The sequence below is a fragment of the Antechinus flavipes genome, chromosome 1 (genome assembly GCF_016432865.1).
Source record: "Antechinus flavipes isolate AdamAnt ecotype Samford, QLD, Australia chromosome 1, AdamAnt_v2, whole genome shotgun sequence".
Classification (NCBI taxonomy): Eukaryota; Metazoa; Chordata; class Mammalia; order Dasyuromorphia; family Dasyuridae; genus Antechinus; species Antechinus flavipes.
In genome coordinates, this window is record NC_067398.1 from 574,041,775 (window position 1) to 574,057,299 (window position 15,525).

The 15,525-nt window shown below is 37.0% G+C and overlaps 1 protein-coding gene across 1 annotated transcript in view; it reads left to right on the top strand.

The window, feature by feature from the left end:
* The first annotated feature begins 1,015 nt into the window (after positions 1-1,015).
* The window catches only part of SLC26A7 (solute carrier family 26 member 7), a 306,162-nt gene continuing 291,652 nt past the window's right edge, over positions 1,016-15,525 (top strand). Inside the window, exon 1 of the mRNA XM_051970834.1 lies at positions 1,016-1,296. The gene's annotated coding sequence lies outside the window, so the exon portion shown is untranslated. The remainder of the gene's footprint in view (positions 1,297-15,525) is intronic.

A 15,525-nucleotide genomic window follows, 5' to 3' on the forward strand; every position in this document is an offset into this window, starting at 1 on the left:
TTATTATAGGGATTGGGAAGTAAGGTTAGAAATCCTGAGGTATAAGTCTCATTAGGGAAATAGATGAGGATAAAGAGAGGGTAGCACTGGAAAAGAATATTATTCTAGTGGGCAGAAGCTTCCTTGACATAGCATGGCATAGCTGGCATGTTTAGTACCTCTGCAAAGAGAGGATTTTAGATTGGCTCTTTTATAATAGGAGTTTGGACTACAACTTGGGTTTCAGCTTAAGCTGAATTTGAATAGAATTAAATGAGTTTCTTTAATTGAATAGGGTTGGAATTCTTTTGCTCAGGACTGAACCAACCCCATCTAGCTAACAGAATGAAGCTGTTTAATCTTGTTTCCCTCAGGTGGGGTCCCTTACTGAGGCAGAGTACAAGGAGAATTTCTCCTTCAAGGAGTTTTAGAGTTTCAGGGTCCCTTTTTCAATACCAGGCTATTAGGTAAGATTTTTGAGACTTGAAAAGCCACTGCCAGCTTTCCATTCTGCCTAGAATGTAGGGTAGCTCATGAACTCCTCTGAGAATGATCTGGTCCAAACAATAACAGGATGAGATGAAGGTGATAGATTTGTAAGTAAAATTAACTTAAAAAATCTCACTATTTTACTTTTTTCCAATTTTGAGTAAAAACAATTTAACATTTATATCAGTAATTTTAAAAATTCATGGATATCTGTAGAGATTTGGTAGAGAGAGAGGTATATCACCATAGCTGAAGTTCTAAGCTTATCTTCTTCCCTGTTATTATAATTTTAGGACTGTTGAACCCACTCTCAAGATTTACTGATTTCCTACATGGAAGATAAACTCTCTAAGGGAGAAAACACATTAGTCATGATTAATGCCATTATCATAGCACAACAAGAAATATTTGTTCTACCTGTTCACTATCTCATGGTAGATATTCCATGGAATGCCTGCCCATTGCTGGGTTTACTTGTAAAACAGTACAGTACTCCTTGTCCTGGGTAAAGAAAAAAAAGTGCAGCAGCTCTTTGAGTTAAGTCCAGAGTGGATTGTCAACCAAGGATTAAGTTTCAAGACAGGTTTTGCCACTGCCTCATTTTTTAATAGTCCCACAGAGATAGACATTTAACTCCCTGGGCTTCATTTTCTCCACCTGCAAGATCGTGCTGTAACCATATTTACTTGGTCTTGCAAGTAATAGTTTGCACACTAAAATTTGGCCCCAGTCAGGAAAATCTGGAGGATCAAGGCATCAGAGTGCTGAAGGCACTGTGCCTGCCCAAGACAGGCAGAGTGAGTGCTGGCGAGAACTTGGACATCTGGGGTAAGTGTTTTCAGCTTTACCAGGGATGAGGGAACTAGAATGAGAGAGGGAGGGCTCCTTGGGGACTGCTGCCTCATGCCTGCGTATACTGGAAAGCAGCCTTCACATAGAGGGGTTGATGAATGATTGAGAGGCATGATCCAGGTGACAAACTAGAGCCAAACTAAAGAAGATTATGGTGGAAAAGCAAAAACTTTCGGGCAGAAATTTTGGGCAGATTTTAAAAGAATTCTCAGGGTATACAAGTCTGGAATAAAATTAAAAACATTCACACTTATCTACCTTTTCTTTTTCTTTTTTAAAAGGAAGCAATCAAATACTTAACTAACACCAGATAAAAGAAATTAGTCCTCTTAGATATAGAAATTCCAGTATTGATATAAAAGCATGATATTGCAAAGACAAGTCCCATCATCTGCTGAAGCAAAGATGAATCATGTTTATATGAATAGTAATTTCTGTGGATCTGATCAACTTGTCCCAGGGACAGGATAAATGGAAAAAAAAGAGATTTGGGTTTTATGTTCCTGTAGCTGGATGGAGCAGCACAAAACACATAAAAATGGATTCTGGTTTTATACCTTATGAGCCAGATGTGTGGGATATTTTTCAAACTTTGGGGAGAATGTTGGCACTAGGACAAATGTTCATATTGTCTTGTTGAAATGGAGGAAAAATTTATTTGGGGTGTGGTGTGGAATATATTTGCTTAGGAATAGAAAAAGTGAGTTGGTTCTATGAGGGTACATTGCAAAGCTGGAAAAATCACAGAAGAGAGTGTCCAGGATGGTCAGGGTCTTCAAAATCATGCCCTGTGGGGGTCAGAAGTAAGATGAAACAACTGGGAACTCAGGCTAGATAAGAGGAGATTTAGGGGGAATGGAATATCTTTAAGTATGTGAAGGGTTATCACATATAAGAGTGATTAGACTCATTTTGGTAGTGTCTGGAAGGGTAAATATAAGGAGACAAATTCAGATTTAGTTTCGGGAGAAACTTTCTAAAATTAGAGCTGTCCAATGTAGAATGTCTAAATGACTAGTTTTGCTGGAATAAATGAATGAAAAAAACATTTATTTAGCACCTGCTCTGTACTAAGCATTGTTCTAAATTTTGGGAATACAGTAGTGAGGTTATTGGATTTAGAATCCAGAAGTTGTTGTTATTCATGTCTTTCAGTTATGTCCAACTCTTCATGACACCATTTGGATTTTTGTTGTTGTTTTTTGGTAAAAATGAGGAAACTGAGGCAAACTGAGGGTTAAATGACTTGCCCAGAGTTAAGTGTCCGAAGCCAAAATTGAATTCAGGTCCTCTTGATTCCATTTCACCATCTGGTTGCCCCAGATATCCAAGAACACAAGTTCAAATCCCACTTCACACATTTACTAACTGTACTATCCTGGGCGAGTTACTTAACCTCTCTCAGTTTCAGTTTCCTTATCTGAAAAAAAAAATAGCACCTACCTCCCTGTGTTGTCATGAGGGTCAAATGAACATATGAACATGATAACATATGAAGCACTTCAACTTCAACTCTTAAAAGTGCTAATTGTTATAGAGAAGTCCCAGCTCTGAAAGAGCTCATGTGTAAATCTAGAAAAGTCTGGATGATTCATTATGGGTGTATGGTGGAGGGATTTCCTATTTAGGTCTGGATTTCATTAAACAACCGCTGAGATTGATTGAGTGATTGAGTTTTTTCTAACTCTCAGAGTCTGTGATTCTATGACACATTCCCTAATTTTTATTTCCTTATCACACAGGCAGGCAGCCTTTTGAAATCTGGCTCCCATTATCATCACTCTATTGGAACTGCAGATTTCCTCCACTAAGGCATCAATCACCTGCCTGCCAAAGTCTAGGATGATAGCTTTAGAGCTGGAAAGGACCTTAGATCCCATTGAGTTTAATACCTTCATTTTAATGCCTTAGAGATGAGGTAGCTGAGGCACATGATATTGAAATGGCTTGTCTACAGTCACACAGGCAGTGTCTTGAGGTGGTATTTGGACCCACATCTTATTGATTCCAAATCCAGTGGAAGGTATTTCCTTGGTCCTCATTCTCTTTAATCTGTCACATTTGACTTTGTGGCCATCTTTTATTTGAAAGTCTTCCTTTTTATTTTTTTATTTTTGTGGCGGTATATTCTTCTTGATTTCTTCCTCTACCTCTGATTATTCTTTTACTGTCTCCCTCACTATCTTCTTGTCTTTTATCTTCTTATAATTATTACACAAGATGCTCCAATCATTCCTTTTCTCCTTCTCTGTCTCTCATTTTTCCTTTTGTGTTTTTATACAATTACATGACTTCGGCTTATCAACTCTATGTAGCTGTCTGCCAAATCTTTAGTCTTAGCTCTAATCTTTCCCCTCTACTCTGGACCCAAATTTGTGATTACTTAATGGACATCTGGATATCCTTCTGGCATTTGAAACTTACTATGTCTAAAATCATTCTCATTATCTCCTCCCCGCTCAATATTTGATTTTCTTTGGACTTCCCTATTTTTGTTAGTAATACCACCATTTCAATTCTAGTGATCAATTCTTGAAAGTTTAAAATTCCTCTTTGACTTCTCTTTCCTTTTTAACTACATCAACCAAGTCACCAAATTGTCAATTCTACTCTCTTCTCAATTTTTATACTTCCTCTCCTTTCCAATTCCAATGACACCATACTAGTTCAGGATCTTTTAGGCAAATTATTATAATATACTCTTAACTATTCTCATCAGTTTTTCATTCTCTTCTCTTTAATTTAATCTGGTTAAATCAGTCTTCATACACTAATGTGGTTTTAACAGTCAGGTGCTGAAAAGTGACTCCTTATAACCTATTAAATAAAGTACATTCTCCTTGGTATGGGATTCAAAATCCTCAACAATCTGATCATAATCTTTAGCTCCCAGTTTTCATTTCCAAACTATTTCTGCGTTTTGACCATCATTCCCATTACTACTCTACCAGAATCTGCTCTTGAGATAGCAACTCTGATAAAGTTTTGATTTTATCTTGGCTGGATATAGTTCTTCAATTCATTTCCTGGGGTCATTTCTATGCCATACAAGCCTTCCCCTCCTCCAGGCCAAATCTCTCTTAACCTGCTCCTTTGAACTTGCTATTTTCTTCCAGTAGAATGTAAGATACTTGAGAATAGAGACTTGTTTGCCTGTATTTGTATTCTCAGGACTTGGTACAATGCCTGGCACATAGTATCTGTTTAATAAAGATTCTATTATTTATCAATTATCTGTCTATTCAGCCACTTATTTATTATCTATTGAAATATCCATCTACTTTCACATAGTCTATACTTTGACTCATATTGGGTACTGGATATTCTCAGAACACAGTTTATGTTTTCCTGCCTGAGAGCCTTTGCCCATGGAATACTTTTGTCCTTGGAATGAATGGTCTTTCCCTTTATTTCTGTCTTTTGAACCTGTTATATCCTTCAAAGTCCTACTTAAAATGCCACTTCTTTCTTGAAGTCTTTTTGTTCCCTCTGACTACAAGAATCTTCTTCCTATTTTGTACTTAGGGGATTTAAAAAATCTCCAATACCAATATGTATGATTTATGCATCTAAAACATAGTTTATATTTTTCATATCAATGACACAAATTTTCTTTTTTTTTTCATAATTATAACTTTTTATTGACAGAACCCATGCCTGGGTAATTTTTTACAACATTATCCCTTCCACTCACTTCTGTTCCGACTTTAACCCTCCCTTTCTCCACCCCGTCCCTCAGATAGCAAGCAGTCCTGTACATGTTAAATATGTCACAGACACAAATTTTCTTTAATTTTTGGTGCATGTTTTATTTTTACTTGAAGCTAGGACTTTGAAACTAGGACCCATACTTTGTGTATCAATGTTTCTTTTTTCATTGCCTTTTACCATCTGCACTTAATATAAAATTCTCTGTAAATATGTGTTGAGAGAATGGTTAAAGAGTTGAATGATTCTCTTCTTTGAGTCAAAAATTGTGGCAGCACTGTCCTAGGAGTTTAAAAGCTTGAAGCCAAAAGCTACCTATACCTATACCTATATTGAAAACCTAGTTAATCTTGATAAGTCACTTTATATTTCTGGCAAAATGAAGGGCCTCTTTGGGTTCTAAATTTATAAAGCTTAAAAGACATCTTCTACTTTCCTCACAACAATGTTCCATTATCATTGGATTCAGAATTGGTTAGATCTAAATAACGATAATTAATGGTATAATGCAATTTTGGAAGAAGGCCTCTAGTAGAATGTGTGTTTGATTGGAATATGTGTTTGACTCTCTATGGTTTACCTTTTTGATCCGAGACTTGGTTAATGGTATAGATGACATCTTTATTAAATTTTCAGATGACATAAGGTGAGAAGGGACAGTGAACACGTTGGATGATAGAATCAGGATCCAAAAAGGCTTTTGACAAATTAGGATGAATGTCGGGCCATTTTGAGTAAGCTGAAATTTAATAAGAAGATGTATAAAGGCTTACTTCATTAGTGCGAGATGCGAGAGGCTTGACTAGGCCTCAGTTTATCAGATAGAAAATGGCTGTTTTAGGCCTCTCCTCCTGGTTTGCATCCTACCTCTCTGCTCACTCCTCTGTCTCCTTTGCTGAATATTCATTTACTTCATGCCTTCTAGCCACAGGTATCCCTTAGTTTCTGTCATTTTTTTCTTCTACCTTCTACCTTCTACCTATCAATACTTCATTTGGTAAATTCATCAGATGGCATGAATTTGATAACCATTTCTATGCTAATAATTCTCAAATCTACCTGTCCTGTCTCATCTCTCTGAATGGAACTGATTGGATGAAGTTTTCTCAGTATTGAGACTAGGCCTAAGTCACATGATCCCCATACTCAGAGTAGGAAGAGGAGGTTTGGGCCTCAGGTTTTAGGAAGTCACATGATTCCTATTCCCAGATCTTGAACCCTGGGTTGCAGGGAGTCATGTGGCCTTCAAAGGTCAAACCCTCAAGAAATCACACCCCCAGGAAGTGACACAACCCACAGGAAGTGACATTTCCCACAGGAAGCAGACAACATTGGTCAAGGATGGTTATATCCTTTTAGTCTATCCAATGAAAAGGCTTGAGGCTTTTGTTATCTAAACCTGAGCAGGCAGAAGCTGGTCAGGTTCCAGGAGCACGTGGCAGGAGTTGGGATGGCTCCCAGGTGAGTGTCTGGGCCTTTCCCTGCAGGGATTAAATAAATGCTTTTTAAAAATATTTAATTTAGTTAAATTAATCAAATTTTTAATTAAATTAATTAAAATTTTATTAATAAAAATTTAACATTTAAAAAAAAATAAAAGCATTTATTCTCTTTGTACTTGAAGATGTCTCTGATTAATTCATTTGGGAAAAGTGGTCTAGCACCTGTCCCACACATCTCTGACCTCCAAATTCATATCTTTAACTGCCTTTCAAACATCTTGGATTGAAGGTGCAGCAGACATTTTAATTACAATATACCTAAAATAGAACTCATTCTTTCCCCATAATCCTTCCCCACTTCCACTTTTCCTATTACTAGGGAACAGTTATCAGGAGCCCTTATCAGAACTGATGTATATGTATGTTTGTATAAATTCACATATATGCATGTATGGATGTAGGTATATCTATATGTATATGTACATACATATGTGCACATACACATATATATATAATATGACAGCTAGAATCGGAAAGATGAGGCAGGGGAGAGAAGGAGATTGGAGAAGCAGACGCTATGATGAGGCAGTGGCCAAAAAGTGATGTGGTAGATTCAGGACCAGATCAGAAAAGATGAGAGCTTACCAGCCAGCGCCCAAACAGGGAAGGCTGCCTTTGGGTAGAAGGAGAAGGAGGAGGTAGAAGCCAAAATTCAGTCGGCCTAGCTAATCAATAAGCATTTATTAAATATTTACTCCCATGCCAAGCACTGTGTCAACGCGGGGGGATACAAAGAGGCACTAGACAGTTCCTGCCTTCAAAGAGTTCACAGTCTAAAGGGGGAGGCAACAAATAAACAATTATATTCAAACAAGCTATATACTCAATAAATAGGGAACACAATTACAGAGAAGAGATATTAGAATTAAGATTTGGGAAGGACTTCCTATAGAAGGGAAGAGTTGAAATAATTAGAAATAATGGGAAAATAGCTTTGTGGGCTCCAGACTAGATGAGAAAAGGTGAAAATTCACTAAAAGATCCAGAGTTCCTAGAATAAGTATCCCATCACATGGTCTATTTTTCCTTTGCTTGGTCTTTCCTTTCTCCCTCTTATTGCCTGTTATTAATGTTAATCTCTAATTCATGGTCCATATCCTTCCTTTTTCAATCTTTTCAGTGTTTTCTTAATCTTCATGGCCCCATTTGGGGTTTTCTTGACAAAGATATTGAAGCGGTTTGCTGTTTCCTTTTCTGGCTAATTTTACAGATGAGTAAATTGAGGCAAACTAGATTAAGTGACTTGGCTAGGGTCACACAGTCAGTAAGTGTCTGAAGCCAAATTTTAATTCAGGAAGGTGAATCTTTTCTGCTTCCAGGCCTGACATTGGCCACCTAGCTGCCTTACTTGTTCTATCTTTATTTTTCTATGTCCTTCAGGTATGGAGAGATTCTGAAGTGCCAGAATTAACCTCATTCTCTAACCCATTACTCTGTTACTATAATTATAAGTGTGCCCCTTCTCAATTTTTCTGTTTAATAGAAGTAGTATGAAGTTTTGGGAGTCTTTCTGTGTCCCAATTTGTAAGGTCTAGTCTTTTCCCTATATAATGGTCACTGTTCCTAAAACCAGATTATTCCATCTCTAGTTTTGTATTCTTCCTACCACGGAAGTGATAAGTCTAATGGGCAGATGTTCCCCAGATAAAATCCAGTATCTTATCTTTTACCATAGACATGTATTCCCATCCCAGAATGGGAAGCTTCTTTAGTGGAATTCTTTCCTTTCCTCACTGGGGAGGACACCCGTTCTACTCCTCAAATGTAACACCACAGAAACTGAGAAAGATAGCAATTAGAGAGTATTTAATAATTTATTTAATGGGGAGATTTACTGGGACCAAATGGATCCATGGTTTGGTCCCAGGACTGAATGAGACTCTCGTCTCAAAGAATCCAGCAGTGAATGTCAGATACAAGATTCTTTTATAGGGTTACAAGAACAATGACATAATGGGGGAGATACCTGGATGGGGCTGACCTAATGGGGGGAGGAACCTAGGATGACATAATGGATGTTGATCAGACCTTTGGGCAAATCCCTTAACATTTCCCAATCTGATATTCTAATGATGTCTAAAATGGAAAAGACCTTTATCCCATCAAACATTAAGAGGGAATGATCATAGTCTAAGGTCTAAGATATAAGACCTTTATCCTAACATTAAAAGGGTATGGTTATAACCTGAGGCAGAGTAACTGAATAGGACAATTAGGGAAACTGGGTCAGAACATTAAAAGAAAACTGTGGCACAACAATATTCTAATTTCACACTCCATTGTTTTTTTTATTACAGTCCCTTCTCTTATTGAGAAAGCAAAGAAATTACTATCTCTCTTGTAATGCCAGAGAAACTGAGGCAAGAGAGAGATTAGAGAGTTTTAATATTTTATTTATTGGAGAGCTTAATTGATTGACTGGACAGGATTCTTGTCTCAAAGTATCCAGTGGTAAATGTGAGACTCCAAGGTTTTTAAATAGGATTCTAGTAATAAGAGAAACAAAGGCAGGAAGCAAAGAGCAAGAATTTTCAGGGATGGACCATAAATTCGGTTCTAGCAGGATGAGGGTAAAAACTATAAATTTTTATTAACTATGAGGCCAGAGTCAGAATGTCTGAACAAACAGAAGTAAAGATGTCAATTAGGTATCTGAGATAGTGTTATCTTTTGGAGTGTTTAGTGTGGGTAGTACAGCCCTAATGGACAGGAAAAAAAGTGGGGGTTGCATATTAACTCAGGGAAATTGAGATATAATTCAGGGAAACTAATGCAGGGAAAATGAGGTAGAACAGTTCAAGGAGACTGTGACATAACACTCTTTATTCTCCTGGAGACTGGATGAATGATACTGTAGCTCCCCCCTTCTTTCATTTCTCCTTTCACTTTTGGTACATCTTTCCAATAAGTTATATATAAAAGATATTGATTTACTTATAAGGCACAGATTGTAGAAGCTTATGGAAAATAACCATTTCTGCCATCTTGCCTATCATTTATCTTGGCAAGTACTTAAGAAAGTTTTCTCCTTTATAAGCATGACAAATTGGTTAAATTATAGTAATACAGTTGGCTGAGACACTCATATTAGACCTATTTCCCTTTTACCACTATTCTCATCAGGCTATAGGCACAAGAATTAGGCCTTCTTATTCTTGAGGTTCAGATATGGTGACCCAAGGTGTTGAGGTTCTTTCCCATCTTACATTTGGGGAGTTTTTAATACCCAAAGGAACTCTATTCTTAAACCTAAGTACAGAGCATTTCTATTGTTTCCCTTTAAGCCTCTGGTTAGGATTATACAAATCATCCAAGAATGTCTTTAGTTTTGATGATTGCCTCCACTTATGAAAGACAGAAAAGAGGGTTATGTTTTACTCGGTGCATGTCCTCAGGCATGTGTGCCCTTTAGTTCTGAAAATGGTAAGATAGGAGGAAAAAAGAACATTGCATCCTCCAGTAGAAATCACACTTTCCAAATCCATTAATAAATGTCACAGTTTAATGTCATTCATTAAGGACAGTTAAAGTGCGATATCCTTTATTTAGTTCAGTTTATTTAGGGTTGCAAAAATTCAAAGCCAATGAAATATATGAAGCTTACTATGAGAGGCTCTGTAGTAATACTGTTCCTTTGGAGTATTGGTCAAGAAATGGGAAATAATCCTATTAAAATAATAGGGAAAATACTTTTACTCACAAAATTGAGGGAGAAGTAAAGTTATAGAAATATGGATAGTTTCAGATGTACAGTAGGAATGAAGGGGATTGAAGGATGCTCATAGAGGCAGAATTATTATGGAGTACCTGGAGCATGATATCTTATAATTATTTTTGTTCTCCTCACCACAGAATACTGGTCATCTTGATGAGGTTTAGGTTTTGGGGTTCCCTTTCAGATGAGGTCTAGATTTGGGGAACCAAAATGAGATTAAGGTTTCTGATGGTCAGGGAGTTAAATGATAAGGTCTAGTGGCAGATTTGGGATTCAGGGAACCAAATGGAAAGGTTTGGCTCCCCTGCATCCCCTTGGGATTCTGCACAAGGATAGAGAGTTTTGGGGAAACCCCTTCTGGTGGCACAGGGAGTCTCTGTAAAGGAATTTACAAACCTGAAAACTTAGATTGATAAAAAAGGTTTATTATAGGGATTGGGAAGTAATCCTGACAGAGAGGCATAAAGTCTCATTAGGGAAATAGGTGAAGGTAAAGAGAGGGTAGCACTGGAAAAGAATATTATTCCAGTGGGCAGAGGTTTCCTTGGCATAGCAAGCCTGGCATAGCTGGCATTGTCAAGATCTCCACAAAGAAATGAGTTTTGTCCTTTGAATCTAATCTATTCCATTGATCAACTAGTCTATTTCTTAGCCAATACCAAATGGTTTTGGTAACTGCTGCTTTATAATCTAATTTTAGATCTGGTACAGCTAGGCCATCTTCATTTGATTTTTTTTTTTCATTAATTTCCTTGAAAGTCTTGACCTTTTGTTTTTCCATATGAACTTTGTTGTTATTTTTTCTAGGTCATTAAAATAGTTTTTTGGGAGTCTGATTGGTATAGCACTAAATAAATAGTTTAGGTAGTATTGTCATCTTTATTATATTTGCTTGCCCTATCCAAGAGCATTTAATATTTTTTCCAATTGGTTAGATCAGACTTAATTTGTGTGGAAAATGTTTTGTAGTTTTTCTCATAAAGTTTCTGATTTTCCCTTGGCAAATAGATTCCTAAATATTTTATATTATTAGTAGTTAATTGTAAATGGAATTCCTCTTTGTAACTCTAACTGCTGGATTTTGTTAGTGATATATAAGAATGCCGATGACTTATGTGGGTTTATTTTGTATCCTGCAACTTTGCTAAAGGTATAGATTATTTCTAATAGCTTTTTAGTAGAATCTCTGGGATTCTCTAAATATCCCATCATATCATCAGCAAAGAGTGATAATTTGGTTTCCTCATTACCTACTCTAATTCCTTTAATCTCTTTCTCATCTCTTATTGCCAAAGCTAGCATTTCTAATACAATATTGAATAGCAGTGGTGAAGTGGCAACCTTGTTTCACTCCTGATCTTATTGGGAATAGTTGCAGTTTATCCCCATTACATATAATGCTTACTGATGGTTTTAAATAGATGCTACTAATTATTTTAAGGAAAAGTCAACTTATTCCTATTCTCTCAAGTGTTTTTAATAGGAATGGATGTTGGATTTTATCAAATGCTTTTTCTGCATCTATTGAGATGATCATATGGGTTTTGTTAGTTTGATTATTAATATGGCCAATTATATTGATAGTTTTCCAAATATTAAACCAGCTCTGCTTTCCTGGTATAAATCCTACTTAATCATGGTGTATTATCCTGGGGATATTTTCTGTAGTCTTTTAGCTAATATCTTATTTAAGATTTTAGCATCAATATTCATTAGGGAGATTGGTCTATAATTTTCTTTCTCTGTTTTCAACCTACCTGGTTTAGGTATCAGTACCATGTCTGTGTCATAAAAGGAATTTGGTAGGACTCCTTCAAGAAATGAGTTTTTAATTGCCATTTTCATAAGAAGGTCTTTGGCGGCAATTGAGGCCTGCTCCCCCTCCCAATGAAACTGGTGAGTGGAGTTGAATTGAAGATCTTTAATTGAATAGGGTTGGAATTCTTTTAGCTCAGGAATGAACCAGTCCCACCTAGATAACAAAATGAAGCTGTTTATCTTGTTTCCCTCTGGTGGGATTCTCACTGAGGCAGAGTTGAAGGAGATTTTCTCTTTCGAGGAGTTTTAGAATTTGGGGATCTCTTCTTCAATCGCTATTATACATTCAACACACCAATAGGTAACATTCAAGAAGCATAGAATATAATCATCTCAGGGTTAGGATGTATGTTAGGGATCAGCAATAAAAGCTGTTTTTACTACCTGTAGCTACTCCCTCTCCCTCCTCCATAGTACACTAAATCTTCAGTCCCTGTCTATCAATGACCTTTTATTTCCCAGTTTCTGTGCCCCCTTCTCTATTGTTAACAATTCCCTTTCATCTTAGAGCCCTTCTTTTCACTTTCCTTATATATTCTGGTACTCTCAAAATTAGTTCCTTTTTTCCTTCCTCCTGAGGATACCAGCATTTCTTGGCATCTTCTTCAAGGATGGCTGTTCCTTCTCTTACACCTACTTCCTGGTTCACTATACCTTCCCCCAACAGGTAATTTCTTCCCCTATCGCTCCCATTTTCCATCAGTCCTTTATCTACTGTTCTCCCCTCTTAGGATATAGGTTTTTGGAGGGCAAAGATTTTCCTGCTTGCTTTTAGTTTTATCCCTAAGACTTAGTACATAGCTTGACACGTAGAAATTAATAAATGCTCACTCTATTATCTATCTCTTTATCTCTCTTTGAATCCATCTCTCTTTGTTTCTTTGTTACTTTCTTTTTCCCCTTGATTAATAAGGCCAGAAAGAGTAGGAATGAAGGGGATGAGCATCCTTCAATCCATTTCTCATCTGTGGCTCCAAGAAGGTGTAGCATGTGCAGCAACTACATCCCAATAAACCATTTCAATAAATGGGCTAAACTAGGTTGAGAGTAACCGATGGACCACAAACCCATTAGTGACTTAAGGGAGCATCTATCCTGTGCATGAGAAGGCTTTCATTGGTTGAATGAGTCATCAAGAACAATTTGTTCCAATAGTCATGAAGGTACGTGAAGCAGGTGTTACGGAGTGTTTAGAGCTTGATCAGACATCAAACTTGCCAAAATCATACCTTGCATCCCAGGCCACTGTCAGTTCTTTTGTTTGGCCACTGACTTTCAATGACTCTGGAAAAAATTGAGGATAATGACTTTGTGCAACTCTACTTAAATCCAATTCACTCTCTAGTCAAGATATCACCATGTAATGTCATTGTTTTTCTTTGAAAAAGAAAAAGGGACAGCTAGGTGGTGCAGTGGATAGAGAACCAGCCCTGAAGTCAGCAGGACCTGAGTTCAAATCTGATCTCAGACACTTAACACTTCCTTGCTGTATGACCCTGGGCAAGTCACTTAACCCCAATTGCTCAGCAAAAAAAGAAAGAAAAAGAACAACAACATTTAGGTGCCCAGAAATAAATATTTGGGGAATGGCTGCCTTGATGGAGGTAGGGCCTCTCTAGTACCATTTGAAGATAATCTTTAGGCCCTGGATTCCACAAGATCTGCTAGATCTTCAGAAATGATCTTCAAGGAGACTCTGGAGTTAATGGAAGGTCAATTGGGTGGCACAATAGAGTGCCCGAAGACTTAAATTCAATCTTACTTTAGACACTAAGTTGTGACCTTTGGGCAAATCCTTCAACATTTCCCAATCTAACTTTTCACATCTGTAAAATAGGCATAATAATAAGATCTTCCTCCCAGGATTGTTGTGAGAACAAAATGAAATAATATTTTTAAAATTCTCCGTAAAATTTTAAAAGTGCAATGAAAATTGCACTATCATCATCTTCCTCCTTATCATCCATGATCATCATGTCATTGCTATGAAATTTCTGAATCTCCAATCTTTCCTTACAATATCCTTCTGCCTGAATTATTCTCTTTTTTCCCTGATGTCTATTCCCCCCGCTTCAAGCCTTGGTCCAAATATTATCTTTTCTATAAAACTTTGTCTTTAGCAGCTTAAAGATATTTCTTTTCCTGCTGCTCTCCAGTATGATCACTTAGTGTTCAAGACATACATTTCCATGGATCTTGATGAATCTTATCAATTCTGTCTCCATGACATCTCTCACTTGTGTACTCTTCTCACCAACCTAATTCAGGCCCTCATTATTTTTCATTAAACCAGTGTACTAAAAATCCAAAATCCAAATGCAAACATAAAACAGACACTGATGGAACTTACATTATATTACCTGCACACAGAACAAAGCAGATGCAAAGTCATTCTGCAAGGAGAGAAAGCAGCAGCAACTGAGGTGGAATCAGGATAAGCTTATTAAGCTAGGGATTCTATGAGGTAGAGGTGAGAAAGGAGTGTGAAATTCTATGTGGTAAAGAAGAGAAAGTAGTACATTTCTTTTATGGGAGACTGCCTGTGTTAATTCTCCTAGGAGAAAATGCATTGTCATATATAGGGCCAGGTAGCAGACCAGTTGAGTAGACCATGAAAAATAATATTCAATAAACCTGGGAAATTAGGCTGGGGTCAAGTTGTGGAGGGCTTTAAATATCAAACAGAGAAATTCTTTTTTTTAAAAATTTTTTATTATAGCTTTTTATTTACAAGATATATACGTGGGTAATTTTTCAGCATTGACCTTCCATTCCAACTTTTCCCCTTCTTTCCCTCACCCTCTCCCCAAATGGCAGATAGACCAATACATGTTAAATATGTTAAAGTATATGTTAAACAATATATGTATACATATCCATATAGTTATTTTGCTGCACAAGAAGAACCAAACTTAGAAATAAGGTAAAAATAACGTGAGAAGGAAACCAAAACTGCAAGCAGACAATAACAGAAAGAGTGGAAATGTTATGTTGTGGTCCACACTCATTTCCCAGTGTTCTTTTGCTGGGTGTAGCTGGTTCTTTTCATTACTGACCAATTGGAACTGATTTGGTTCTTCTCATTGCTGAAGATGGCCATGTCCATCAGAATTGATCATCATATAGTACTGTTGTTGAAGTATATAATGATCTACTGGTCCTGCTCATCTCACTCAGCATCAGTTTGTGTAAAGGGTTGAAACTCTGAGCTAATGTACTGAGGTCAGACAACCGAGCATTTAAGGCCAATTACTGATTGGACAATACTCTTATTAGCTTATGCTTGGAAAATGGCCCTTCCCACTATTCTGTGCTGGTTCAATCTTTTGGTATAAACAGAGAACTGTGGGAAGGATTAGGGGGTGGAGTAAGACAAGCCAGAGTCACTTTGGTGGTAGACGAAGAGAAGGAAGGTCATGGAGATCCGAAGAGAAGTGTGCTGGTTCAATCTTTTGGTATAAA